Source organism: Manis javanica, chromosome 1, assembly GCF_040802235.1.
Source record: "Manis javanica isolate MJ-LG chromosome 1, MJ_LKY, whole genome shotgun sequence".
In the NCBI taxonomy this organism is placed as follows: domain Eukaryota; kingdom Metazoa; phylum Chordata; class Mammalia; order Pholidota; family Manidae; genus Manis; species Manis javanica.
Genome location: NC_133156.1, coordinates 210,514,922 through 210,528,884, shown reverse-complemented (window position 1 = coordinate 210,528,884; position 13,963 = coordinate 210,514,922). Strand labels below are relative to the sequence as shown.

At 38.0% G+C, this 13,963-nt stretch overlaps 1 protein-coding gene and 1 non-coding gene across 14 annotated transcripts in view; one reads left to right on the top strand and one right to left on the bottom strand.

Annotated features, from left to right (window-relative positions):
- SLC8A1 (solute carrier family 8 member A1) overlaps positions 1–13,963 on the bottom strand; it is a 374,762-nt gene that overhangs the window by 213,472 nt on the left and 147,327 nt on the right. The gene's annotated exons all lie outside the window — the stretch shown is intronic.
- LOC118970752 (U11 spliceosomal RNA) lies at positions 11,939–12,072 on the top strand. The gene has a single exon (XR_005058840.2). It is a non-coding gene; the product is annotated as a U11 spliceosomal RNA (small nuclear RNA).

Genomic DNA, 13,963 nt, shown 5'->3' with positions numbered 1-13,963 from the left:
ATCTTCCACATTTCTTTATTTAGTTCTTTGTAAGCACAGAAATAATAGTTACTCATTCCCAAGATGTTATTATCTGCAGCAACAGCTGTCTTGCAGGCTGGCATGCTTCATGTCAGATCAGAGTATCCTGTTTAAAGACGGCCACTGATTAGATAAAGGTAACATGCATCCTGTCATTACATGCCATTTAGGCCAAAGCAGCAGTGCTTTGAGCTTCTCTCACGAGCTGTGGCCGTCCAGTTGCAGAGAGTCAAGGACTCTCTAAAGTCAAGCAGAGCCAAAATTCACTCTGTCATTTTCATATATACTTGGTTTTTAGAATTTGCTTTAAAAACATGTATTCTACCCTTCTGACATACCAGACTGTGAAAAGAAAATAACTGAAATAGAAGGTGAGCAAGTTATGTACATGTAAGAAAAGCTGCCCAGTATGTACCATTAAGTACATCATCGGTTGTGGAACAGAATGCCACTGTGACTCATTTTACCATTCTGCATATAACCAATGAATGCTTAGGACATGCAGGGGGAAATTTTGAAAGAATCAAATTATTAACAATGAACGGGGGTATGGAAGGTGAGCTAGGAATTGTGGAATATTTTCAATTTCTAAGGCATACCTAGATAGAGAGAGAGATAGATAGATAGACATGTAATTAGAAAAAGCATGAACATATATCATGCAGAAAATAATATACAATGTATCCTATTTTATCTATTGTGTGTATCTTCACAAATTCTGTTGAAAATGCTAGGTTAATAAATTGGGATATATTTAATCTGAAAATGACTTTTCAGAGCTTTTAATGCACAAGGTCAATGTTTACTGAGAATAAATAATCACATGAAACAGGATAGAATATTCACATGCAGAGAGTAAACCTCTCAGTGCTCACTGTATCCTGCATCCCTGGTAAGTTTTGGCCAATTCACTTTTAAGTCAAGGTGTGTTAGGTACTCTTTGGATTAGAAATGGTGGTCTATGATTGTGATCAATATATAGCTTTAATAGCCACGAGGAACATATCTATTTCAAAAGCCCTGTCCTATTTCTGTGGATTGGTGGGGCAAACTGGTCAAAAAGGGAGGTTGGAAAATGGGTTGTCAAACACAGCTCCCCACCCCGTCCTTGAGAACCCAAGGTTTAGGGTTAGGATTTTCACTCTGTAATCCTCTACGCAGCAGTTGGGCCCCCACAGAACTCAAGGTTTTCAGAGTTTAATTCCTAAATCTGGCCTGGGCCAAGTCATTTCTTGCTAAATTGCATGTTCAGCATGAGAGTAGAGAAACTGCAAATGCCCCATGAAAGTTAAAAGTCTAAGTCTTGAGGGTGGGAAGAAGTCTGAAGAATTATTTCAGAGACAATGAGGGGGCAAGCTGCCTCCCACCCCAAAACACACTGGAGAACTATACTTCAGTTTTCTTTTTGCTTAAGGTTTGGTTCCTGCACAAATACAAATTACCTTGAGAAAGTTCACCTTTTGAGTATTGCCATTTTAAGATACTATGAGTCATTTTATGTGATCCATGTGGGAGAAAGCGCTTGAAGGACCTAATGCCCAAGAGCAGAACGGGGTGAGTGGTGTGCCGGAAGGGAAGCACGCTGGCCTAGTTCCGTGTTTGTTGTAGTATGAGCTCTGCTTCCTGTGCTCCCTGCTCCTTTGTGCCTATTTGTGTATATATAAAAAAGAGAGATGACAATTCTTTGGCTCCCTGAAGCAGGTTAATTTGTCCTCAGAAATTAACTCTTCCCTGGGGTTAGCCTGATTTTCAAATGCGTGTCCCAAACTTGGATAGATAGGTAGGTAGGTAGGTAGGTAGGTAGGTACGTAGGTAGGTAGGTAGGTAGATAAAACAAGCAAATGATGGAGGGTAAACAGTGTCTTCCTATCTGACCCTGACTATCCTACTTAGAACCGTAACACCCCAGCTCATTTAGGTCATTCTGGAGTCTAGATCAACTACTGAGATGGGAAGCTCTGGGCATTTTTGCAGGTTACTTTATAAAATGAAAGGGAGTTCCTTCTACTACCTCCCTGATTTTAGAAGGTCCTTTTTTAGCTTACTGTATATGAATCAAGGACGTTTTCCTTGTTAAAAGTAACAAAAAATGTTTTAGTGTTTTCAAAATGTAAAACAAATTATTGTGACTTTGGGGTCATATGAGATTCCAGCAAATATCAATGGGCAGTGAAAACATCATGCTTCTGGGTATATTACTGTCCTGTCTTTGGGAAAGATTCTTAACTTACTCTGCATCTTTTTTATGTATAAAATGTGATTGATATCACCTGCTTATCAAGACTGTTCCTAAGATTTTATAAGTGTGTATGAATGTACTCTTTTAAACCCCATAGTTACTTTTAAAACATTATTATTAATGTTGGCTTAATGCTTGGCTTCCATTTCTGGCATCCATGGGGCAATAGGTATAATGGGTCGAATCCTACCACATGGCCCACCAGGGAAAAACATAATTATTATTCTTGAGGTACATTTACCTTTAAGCAAATCCCTCTAAAATGATGTACCCTATCTGCCTACAGTACAGACACTATTTATGATATTAAGGAAAAAATATTTATAATCCAAGAAAAAGGCAAAAAGGTGGGTAGCATGTCCCTTCAGTGTCATATGGGAGCATAGACCTAACAAAAGTTTCCTAATTATTTAAGGAAAGTACACTTTGTTGACTCACTTTGTTTATTACTGACTAAAGGTCCAAGACGTAGTGAAGTTTCATGTTAACCTGGAAAATTTTGTCTGGTAGAGATATAAATAATTTCTGTCTGGTAAAAAAAGGATAACCCTAAAGGTCACAGTTTATTGCCATGTAGACGCTAAATTAACCATTTCTGTCTCTAATACAACAATCTTATTCTAACACTTATTAAATGGCCTATAACTACTCAGATCTTTAAACTGGCCTTATCATTTTCCTGGATCCCTAAATAATAAATAAGCTGAATAAACATTTTAACCCATCATTCATTTTATGTACATAAGTCATGTTTTTAATTTTTTTAATATTGTGCTTTGTGATAAAGACATTTTGTTGTGGAGGTAGTTACAGTGATATTTGGGAGTTGGTAACTTATATTCTGATATTGGAAAAAATAGATTGGGAATGGGAAGGGAGATGGATGAATGGCTAGTTGGGAACAAAAAATTTCTGGAAAATGTAGACTAAAAATGTCTACAGTTTTAAAGCTATGGTTAAAACTAGCTTTCTCTCTTATTTTTCCTGGGGTCAACATGCTGTTATGTGATTTATGGTGACAAGTGAGTAGGGGAATTAACTTAAATAGTGGCTCCTTCTGATTAGTTGTGGAATATACACTATTACAATTGTACTCGAGGATTCTAAATTCTCACAGATTAAACTTCAGTGTGCATTACCATCCACTCACACACTTCGAATCTCAGATGATGGAAAGCCAGAGAGTTTCAGAGGTTACTAAAAAGATCAGCCCCTGAAAATACGAACGGTATTCAGTATCCAGACAGTGCTAAATTACTAACCACTGTAAGATTTATGCCTGCATAAAATAAATCTACACCAAGTCCTCACCCCATGCAACAAGAGATGATAAGCATGATTCCAGGCTGAAGTTTCTGCATAAGCTTAAACTTTCTGGACTTAAACCTTTAGGACTTCATTTTAATTATGAATAACATGAGGACCCTGGGCTGACTCAGTTTTCTCATTCCTCTGTGAGAAGTTCTACATAAAAAAGGGAAGGTAAAAGATGTATGATTGAATGTAAAACCTAGGAAACTGCTTAAAAAGAGAGTGTAACCTATGATAGACCTCCTCTAAAGAGTTTAGCTGCAAATAAACCTTTTGAATTGTTTACTTATGAATTTCCTCTATCTGTTTGGCCATGGGATTGCCCCCTTCTGCCCAGCTTTTCTTGCCCATCACCTACGAACATGCCTATGAACTTAAAACTCAAGTTTTAAGTAACACTTTAAGAAATTCTGGATTAATCATCTCTGGGGTCACTTGAAATTCTAACCAGTATAATGACTTACATAAAAATGTATACAGCCCTTACTACTTGCCAGGCACTCTTCTATTCACTTTATAAATATCAGCCCAAACAAAAATCAAGTGAAATGTTTGTGAAATGCTAGTGACTGGCAGCAGTGTATGTACTGGGGCACATAGGATAAACACCTGCATGTGCAAAATTGTTCACATCATTATGCATAGGTGGCTAGAATTTTTTTTGTAAGCACAGGTTATTATAAATGAAACATGGACATACTGCAAGTTCTGTGTTGTGCTTATTAATGAATAAGAATAAAGATGTTTATGACTTGAAGAAAAATATGAACAGACAGTAAAGCTTGAAAACTGCTTTGGGAAATATGTCTAATTTCTAAACTACTTTACTTGTTATTTGGAATCAAAGAAAAGCTCTAAGCTTCTGCTAATGATTGGATCAGTCTCAGAAATATTCTTTTCCATTTTTATTAGGGAAACGTTAGTAACTAAAATATACAAAGCTCTTCAATAATCCATTGAAGGCCAACTACACCCCCTCTCTGGATCAGGTACAGAGATAAAGGCCTCTGGAAGTTCACAGTCTTATGAGGAAGGCAGGGTGTGTACAACAGCAATCTAGTGGATCCAGAGCTATGACAGGCAGAAGAGGGAAGAAGTGGTCAAGGAGAGTTTCCGAGAAAGCTGACTTAGTCCTTAGAAAAGTTATTTTTTGAGGAAGAAAGGGTCAGCTGGGGGCATGGTGCAAAAAACATAACCCACCAGAGTTATTTAAAATTCCAGGTTTTAGCAATAGAGGATCAAAGTCAGCCCCCTTTTGCTGGGACAACTCAGAGACAGGTGCTGCTGACTCCACAAGCTGTCTGTCTGAGACTTTTTGTGATATGATTTTAAGGTGTCAGGCCTGAAGGGCGGGAAGATGCATTGGAGAATGGTTTTCCGGGCAAACTTGTAAAGAATTTCTATCCAGCCCTCCCCTGCCCCCAGTGACATGACAGTAAAGGGACAAGAAGCCAGATCACCGCAGTTGTGCATTACAAAATAGTGGTTTTAGCTCAGAGAAAGCTCATGCTTCAGGTAGATGCCCAGACCAACTATTTTAATGTAAACTGTTAGAGAGCAAAACATCTAGGAAAAACGCACTCAGAAAAGCATCTGTTGAGAGTAAGCACTCTCATGAAGCAATGTTTAAATGCTGTGGGAAAAAAAATCACAAAGCTTCAGGTGTCCTAGTGGCCTAGTCTTGGCCAATCTAGCCCAACGTATACAAATTTAAAATCTTGTGGTTGGTCCTGATGGGAATGTATCATTCAGAGTTGGCTTTAGATCTGTACCTAGCAGGACCTAGATTCCCAGACTGATGGCAAAAATTCTTGAACATGAAAATCAAAACTGAGCATTGAGTGCAGTAATAAGCATGTGAGTTCCCACAGCACATAGATATGCTTCCCCAGCCAATCTCACAGGTCAGAATGAGCAAACCATTGAGATCTCTGGGAGTCACCTTCAGTGTTTTGTTTCCTTGTTTTTTTGTTTTTTTTTAAAAAAGGGCAAGCCATAGATTTTCAAATTTTAGAACTAATTCAATCGGAGTAGTCCAAGGCTGGAATGCAAAGCTTTTCCAATTCTGTTTGCTCCTCCAGGGTCAAGACACTCTCTTCATTGCACAGTGCATGCTCATGTTTCATGGCAATGAGAACCAAGCACAGATGTTTGAATACGCCTTCGGTCACAATCAAAGCCTACCAAAAAAATTCACTTTAGGTCCTGCTTCTCTTCTCAGATGGCCTACCTCTTACTGAATGTTTTAAGAGAAATCATTATATCCCTGCTTCATCAATAGCAACATATGTATTTAAAAATAAATCTGCTTGAAAAATGTTAGAGGTGCTTTCCATTTACTTGCAAAGGAAATTGGAGAGTGATAGGGAAGAAAACATGCTTATATTTGCATTATGTACAAAAGCAACCAGAGGATTCCTATGAGCCTAAGGAGAAAGTCACAGCAAAGAAATCCATATAGTTAAGAACACAAAAGAAAGATATCTTTCAATTCTGAGATGGACAGGCCCACTGGTTTAGTCCCAGAGTTACTAGGCAATGAATAAAAGAAAGGAAGGAAGAAAATTGTGTCTCAGTATCTCTAACTCTGAACCAAAATGTTGTACAATGAGCAGAGAATCTGTATTTAGAAAACTTCTAATTTTCTTGTAGGCTCCCAACTGTACTCTTTGAAACTAACAAGAGCTGGCTTAAGACTGGGAATTGGTTCATTTCTCAGGAAGCCTGGCTATACGTCTCTATATTTGGGGTTGTTCTGGTTCCCTTGTATTTCAAACAGTAAGTAATTGACTGCATGAGTGACAAGATGGCTGAGCCTTCTCTTTTCCAAGTTGCTCTTTGGCTAGAGTTGTGATCGGCAGTTTCTTGCCATAACATGAGAAAATACACCGTAGTCCTTGCTAAAGTGGCCCAACATCACCCAGAACTTGTCATCAGTATAAATTCAAGGGCTCAACCCTAGATAAATTAGAATCTCTGGTAGTGGGTCCCAGCACTCAGTGTTGGAACAAGCCCTGCTCTGCGGTTCTGTCCTCCCAAGGTGACAGCTTCCATCAGAGTTATTGTGGCTGACCCTTTCTGGGAAAGAGTACAAGCTTGAGTCAGTGTTTTACACTCTTCCACCAGAACTCTGGCTACAATGGAATTTATAAGTCTGGTTTTTCAAGTGCAGTCCCAAAATGGAATGCAGGACACAGGAAGGCAGAGAAGGAAAAAGTTTGAGTGCCAAACAGAGAAGAATGACCTGTATGGTTAAATTGTTTTGTCTGCATCCTGTCTAAAGGCACCAAAATTTACAGAGAATAAACTAAGGGAAAGAAAAAAGAATCTTGGAGCTCAATGGTCTTTCAAGTTTGGAGTAACTTTAAATTGGGCAATAATCTGAGCATATTTTCAGCTAGCATCTGTGTTCTACCAAGTTTCAATATGACTTTTACTCCCCTGAGCAATCAGACCACATACAAGCAAGTTAAGAGATGGTGGGTAAAAAACACTTATTTTATTTTCTATTTCTCCTTTTGCATATACATCAAGGCAAAGCACGCGACAGGAACACCTTCCATAGGAGTAAGGTAATAGACAGCATTTTAGACAGACTTTAGGTACTTTTCTGTGCCTGGGTTCAAATTCTGGCTCTGCCACTTAATGGCCGTTGGAAATGTGGCACCTAACATACCCTCAGTAGAATTCATTCATGATTGATTGATTCATGCAATAATTATGGTTTGAGTACTTATTATACATCCCAAATTATTACATATACAATTCATACACAGTGAACAAGAACAATGCTCTGATCTCATAAAACAAATTCTCCAGAGGAAGATGAAAAACAATCAAACAATAAATACATACATAAAATAATATCAATTCTACAAAGAAAAATAAAGCAGAGTGGTGGGGATAGAAAATGGGTGGTGGCGAAGGTTCTATTTTAAATGTAATGGGTAGAAAAGGCCTCTGATATTGAGCAGAACTGAATGAAATGAGAGATACGAGGCAATCTGGGGAAAGAACTTTCCAGAGAGAATAGCAAGTGCAAAGCTCCTGAGGCAGAAATGAGCATGAAGTTGATTTACAGAATCAAGGATGACTGCAAGGTTTTTGTTCTGAGCAACTAAGTAAATGGTAATGAAATCAGGAGCCCAAAAAGAGGAACAGATTTGGGTGAGCAACAGAGTGTAAACCAACAGTCACCTTGGATGGGTTAAATTTGAGATACCTCTATTCTGACCTTTGAATATATAGTAGACACTTCAGAGTGTGTGTAGATCATTCAATGGACATAATGCACATGAAGCACTTAGTACAGGCTAAGCACATAAGAAACACACAGTAAATTAACACTAAGGACAGAGGTTGTATCTCAGTCCTTCAAGGGAAACTGAGTGTTGTTATTTTCTCAGGCTGGAATAAGGTCATTTAAGAATGATGTGGCAAGGTGTTGAGGCTACAATACACAATAAGCCAGTGCTACCTCAGCACTTCTTAGAGCAAAGAACGCCACACCTCACTTCTTTTAACCTGTAAATTTAACCACATGAAAGGCAGGGTCTTTTTTGAGAATCTCACATGCCACGCTTCCTCTCACCACAGGGCCTTTTCTTGTACTCTCAAAGAAGTCAGCTTGGAACAATGAGAACCTGGGGTTCTGACCCAGATAACTTGAGGTCAAGGCCTAACTTCACCTCTTGCTAAATATGTGACATCAAAGAAGTTACTTCATTAACCTCACTGACCCTCAGTTGTCCTATGTGTAAATGGGCATAAGACCCACATTACAGAGCTCTTAGGATGACTTAGAAAATATTTAAGTTTCCTTTCATGATTTTCTTTTAACTGTGTATAAGCCAATTGGCTTTCATCAACATCTATAGTAATGATTTTTAAATTTAAAAAAATAAACACTTTCAAAATACTGTGCATTGCTTTAACTTAAGACTCTTGAAAATAAAGGTTAATTTTATTGGCCAAAAAGAGAGATTGTCATTTAGTCATCATCAACTTATCTCTTTGGCTATTAGAATCTTTATTTTAGAGGCTATAATTAAATACATGTGCCAATTGATTGCTCTTGGTGTCCTTTTGATATCAGTCAAGCACAGTAGTTGAGTTTGTTTCTACATTATTAAATGCTCACCCCAACTAGTGTAGTTACTATCTGTCAACATAAAATGACATTACAGAATTATTGACTGTATTCTTTATGCTATACTTTCACTCCTGTGGCAAATTTATATTATGACTGAAATTTTGTGCCTCTTTATCCTCTTATCCTATTTCATGCAGCCACCCCCACCCCTCCCCAAGGTAACCACCAGTCACCCACAGTAGTTTAGTGTAAAGGAAAAAAAAAGATAGTAATGAAAACTGAGATAAGAAAACCCATTTTGTGCTAATGCAAAAGGTAAGACTCAAGAGTTGGTAGTACAGGCTATTGTAAGGAAATAATACACAGTTAAGGAATTTTGCCTTTTTAAAAAAATCTCATTTAGGGATTTATTAGTAAAGAGATTTTAGCACCTCTGTCACCCATTATACTTAGTGAGCTGAAAGTTGAGGTCAAGGCCTAACTTCACCTTTTGCTAAATATGTGACATTCTACAAAGCAGAATGTGTACAGTCTCCTGCACATTCTTCAGAGCAAAGACATATATTATTTCCCCATTTTACAGATTTGCAAACAGGTTTAGAATTTTCAAGTGTGAATGCCACACAAACATATGTGTTTAATCCTGACTATAAACCAAGATTTCTCTAATTCTGAAGCCCATGTATTTTCACCTTCATATCAACCACATCATTAAAAATAAGGATAAGGAAATGAAATAAAACAGTGGCTCACAACCCCTATGTTCATTTTTGTCTAAAAAGACATGTTCAAATTTATAAGTAATCTGAATTAAAATTTTCAAAATGCAATCTAAGGTTTTAAAAAATAAGCTGTTTTGCTCCAGTGTTTATATATTGACTGTTCAGTAATTTCGGAGCTATAGGAAAGTTGAGAAGGTAATGTTTTCCTCTTAATTTTCACACAGGGTCAAAATGTTTTCCAGGCTTGGGAGACAATGTTGGTAGGCAGACAGAATGCTGAACTGTGCCTGGGATCTGAGTTCAAACTGCACTTCACACCAGCTGGAATATGAAGAGAAAGTCATCTAAAGTCTCTAAAAATGAGGGCTGGCTCATCCAACTGTACAGGCTCCTTGCAGTTCTGCATTGTGATGGTCCTGAGAATTGTTAGGAAAGGTCAATCAATCACTGTCACTCCAAAAGGGAAATACCCAATCTCCCGTCCTATCAAAGAGCCTATCTGTTTGTTCAGGCACTTTAAATATCAAATCAGTGCATCTAATAATAATTATTTTCCAGTTTTAAAAGCTTCTAACTTCAAAAAAAATAAATCTGCCTAAGAAGTACATCACGCAGACTGAGTATTTTATCAACATGTGCTCCCTCCTCAGTGGACATTTCCACCAGAGGCATTAGGCTGAGCCAGAGTTGGGGCATGCTCAGAGGTACGGGACGGCGCAAATCTTCTTGATCCTATATCCTCTGGGGCCTTAGGGTCAGCTCCTGCTGAAATGAGACCAGAAAGAGAGGGCACGAACAGGGCCATAACTGGTCCCGAGTGGTTTCACCAGAAAGGCAGAGGAGAGTGGTACCCTGTCTGTATGAGGGAATTGTGTACAGTCTCCTCCACAGTCACTAACGTATGCCTCGCACTACTGCAGACTTTTGTATGTCCCTTTACTGGGCCTTCACTTTTTAACATATTGACCTAATGAAGACAAAAATGACTCAGAATTGAATGGATTCCTCCTTGATAAGTGATTTCTTAATTTTGTGGGGTCATGCCCTTTTTCGAGAATCTAATGAAAGCTATAGATCATCATCTTCTCCCACAGAATGCCCAGAAGTATAAAATATTGCAAACAGTCTCAAGGGCTACATAGAATCTTTCAAGCCTATGAAGACATGGAATAACAGGATAAGCACATCATCTAAATAAAGGAAAACTGTTGATGACAATGAATATAATTCAGTCAGAATACAAAAATGTGGTATAAACTTGTTTCACTATCACATAGCTCAAGCCTGAAAGACTAAGGCCACATTAATTGTATTTGTAGTCTCAGCATTGGATCCTGCCCACCAGTGGGGAAAACACTTTTAATCATGATAGCTGAGGGAAGTAGGGAGGGAGAGAGACAGAGAAAGAGGATATAAATGAATGATGTGGGAATTTCTGTTCCTAATGTTATTGAGAAAAAAAGATATCTGCTGCTGAAGCTAAGAGGAAGCAGAATAAAGGATTTTGTGAGCACAGTTGCAGTCAGAAAGACACAAATGTGAATCCTGGTCCGCCCCCACTGTAGCTCATGGACTTCAGTTAGGTGCCTCTCTGAACCTCAGCTGTCTGCTGGGTAATGGGAGTGTCTGTGGGAGACTTACTATAGAAACTGGAGGAGCTGCTGGATGGAAAGTGCATAGCACAGTGCCTAAGCATATAAGACATGATCAGTAAGCATGGCGTTTATCAACAACAGAAAGCTATGATCTATTTAAGGTACTTTCTGCAAAAGCGACAGCCTTAAGAAATAAATAGAAATTAGAAAGGAAAAAATTATCACCTTTTTAATATTAGACCTACATACAATTCCCAAAATTTTGAGATTAATTTATAAGTCAAAAACGTTGAAGGCGAACAAAAGAATAGTCTTTGTCCAGTAACACATGGTTGTTTCTATTTCCACATGAGGGGAATATTAATATTAATGTTAACATTAAAATGGAGTTCCAAATTAATGAGAAATACTTGCAGAGAACCATTAAAAATCAGAGACTAAAATTCTGGGCTTTTTCCAGACCATGCATTTCCCTAAAGTAAGAGCTTAACCACCCTTCTTTACTAGTTAATTTTTCATTTTTTTCTCATTGCAATGCTTATATATCACATCTCTCATACTTATAAGAGTAATATAAAAACCACTGAATCCAAATAAGCAAAAATTCTTTTAAATCTATGTTATCAATAATGCCATTTATCTATTTGCAATAATTACTTGTGTGTTTACAACACACAGTAAGCACTGCTCCCCACACAAACAAACAGTATTTCTAAGTATGGCTGAATTATACTCTACATTTGACACAACATTCATTCTATGTGCATATTCTTATTTTAAGTGCATGCTCTGGTCTCTTGTACAGAACTAAAATATGTTATGAATTATAAAGGCACAAAAACTAATCCTTGGATGACAAGTATAAGCTATCATTTTTTGAATATCTATAATGAGCCAGACTCTCTGGTAGGCACTTTATATAAATTACCTCTAATCCTTAAAATAATCCTGTCAAAAAAAAAAGGGCTTCTGTCGTGAGTGGCACACGTGGGGCAGCTCGTATGCTCTTCGTGCGGAATCGACATCAAGAGATTTCGGAAGCATAATTTTTTGGTACTTGGGCAGCTAGTGATCGTTGGTCCTGGCGCCCCGAAAAAAAAAAAAAATAATAATCCTGTCAAGAAGATAGGAGGATTGTTGCCATTTTATAGTTGATGAAATTGGGGCTTCAGGAGGTGTGTGATCTCTCACAGGACCCAGGGCTGGGATGTGACAGCTGACAGGCAAATGCTTATGTATGTGAACCTCAGTGCCACACCCTTATTGCACTGCCTGTGACACACGGAAGAATGTTTATTCTACTGAATAATAAATTTAATGCACTATGAAAATGTAGGCAATCTCAGGTAAACCATTATAACTGGGTTTCGTTTGGGAATGGAGTCTCCCATTGTACTTTGTATCATATTTTGTAACATTTATTTATAATGTGAGTTATTTCTATGAGAGTTCACCTCTGACCTACTTCATGAGGCAGAGACAGAGTCTGAACTTTATTTCTGTATGGAGTCAACATTCAAACTCTCACTGAATGAGTGAGTATATATTACAGATTGGAAACATGCCATGGAGTTGATTCAGAGACAACACACTCCCCGAGCATCTCATCTCTCTACTTTCTCACCCACTTTACAGTCTCCCTGGTTGAGTTGGGACAAAGGATAGAGAAAATGACCTCAGTGTTTGCAGTGAGCATTCCTGGAGGAGGAAGGGCACAGCAATCATGGAGGCTCCATCCCAGCGGGGCCCCTTCCTCATGAGTTGCTGGGCTGCCCAGGACCTATCTACCCAGATGGCTTCAGTGCCTTAATCTCTAAATCTAATGTCTGTTCTTAGTGATGCATTAGCTCTGAGTATATTGGCCTACTGAATACTACATTGAACAAAGAATCAGAAAACACCTATTTCAGTCAAGTTTCCAGCCAGCACAGACCAAGTGCATACAACTCTGCATACACTAAAAATCTGCCCCTGTCTCCCTAAATTTAAGAAAGACGGGGTGGAGTGGAGAACTTTAATGGAGACTGTTAACAACTAGGTATTACAGTGAGTTTGCCTAAAAGGCTAGTTTGCCTGAGTATTTGAGGTTGTGGAGATAATCTAAATGAAAGTTGCAAACCAAGTCCAAGGGATTCCCCTATGACCCTAAGGTGATGTACAGCAAATACAAATTAAGGGGTTTTTGGAAATCTCTCCTCTACTATGCAAAGTAGCTATATAAACAATTCAATCTTATTCAAAGGAAGCAAAACTGAAAGATTTTTAAAGGGATATTGCTAATATCTATCTAACTAATGACTATACCTAGCAATTGTGACATGTTAGTCCTTTAGAATTAGATAAGTGGATTGTATTTGCCTAGTTTACTTGTTTGTTTTTTTAACTTTATTCACAGTAATTCAGACAAAACTGGCAGTTGTATGGAGTCTGAAGCCAATGTATCCTGTAAACAATTCAGTGTAAGACTACACTCAATTTTGGAATTAAAGTAGCAGAAGCTAAATTTAGCCCAGGAAATGAAGAGTATTATCTCTGAAACAACATTCTCCAAAGCTAAGAATAATCCGTTAAGTTTATTGTGGAAGGTTAGATTTCAGTGAACACCTCAAATGGCGCCCTTATGCTTTCCCTTCTTCATTCTGCCGGGAAATAGATGTTTCCATTTGTTATCCAAATGCCAATGAGTTCTCTTTCTATAATCTTTGGCAATTCAAAGGTGCCTGTGAGTCATCAGAACTCATCCTCAAAAATGGGTGTGGGATCCAATTTCCTAAAGATTGTGAAGATTATAACTCACAACTTTGGTCTCTAAAAATCTGGATGCAGTTTTGGATACAAGCAAAGAATGGCTTGAATGACCTTCCTGGTGTCATATTTTAGTTAGAAAAAATGAATTTTGTCATGTGATCTAACCACTTTATGAGGTAGTGTGTTGCTTTAAACTCATACCAGGATTCCAAGTTGTTAAAAATAGGCATTGATG